Raw genomic sequence first — 422 nt, forward strand, 5'->3', positions numbered from 1 at the left:
ATCTGAACAGATTAAATTACTCTAGGTGATAAAAACATCTCTTCAGACAGTCGTTATACATTACAAGGAGCCTAGAAATGGCTCTGAAACTCTATTGGTTTAATTTGCTGGTTGGGTGCCCTTGTATTTAGGGTAGGCCAGAAATGGTAAGCGTGATAGTAGATGATGCCAAGTAAAAGGGACTAACCACAGACCTTATTTTAAGGTTCAACAAGATGCTGTAATAAACTAAAAGACACGTGACCATAACAGTGCAAAGAAAACCCTTAGATGCAGGACTCCAAAAATATTACACATAGCGCCTTAAATGCTTTGTGTTTCCGGTACCTTAGCTTCTAAGTAAACAAAGTAATCCTAGGTAAGTCTGAACTTAATCCAGTTCAAGACTAAATAACACAATGATATTTTCAAAAAGCGCTGTC

This window comes from Montipora foliosa, chromosome 1 (assembly GCF_036669935.1).
Source record: "Montipora foliosa isolate CH-2021 chromosome 1, ASM3666993v2, whole genome shotgun sequence".
Taxonomy (NCBI): Eukaryota; Metazoa; Cnidaria; class Anthozoa; order Scleractinia; family Acroporidae; genus Montipora; species Montipora foliosa.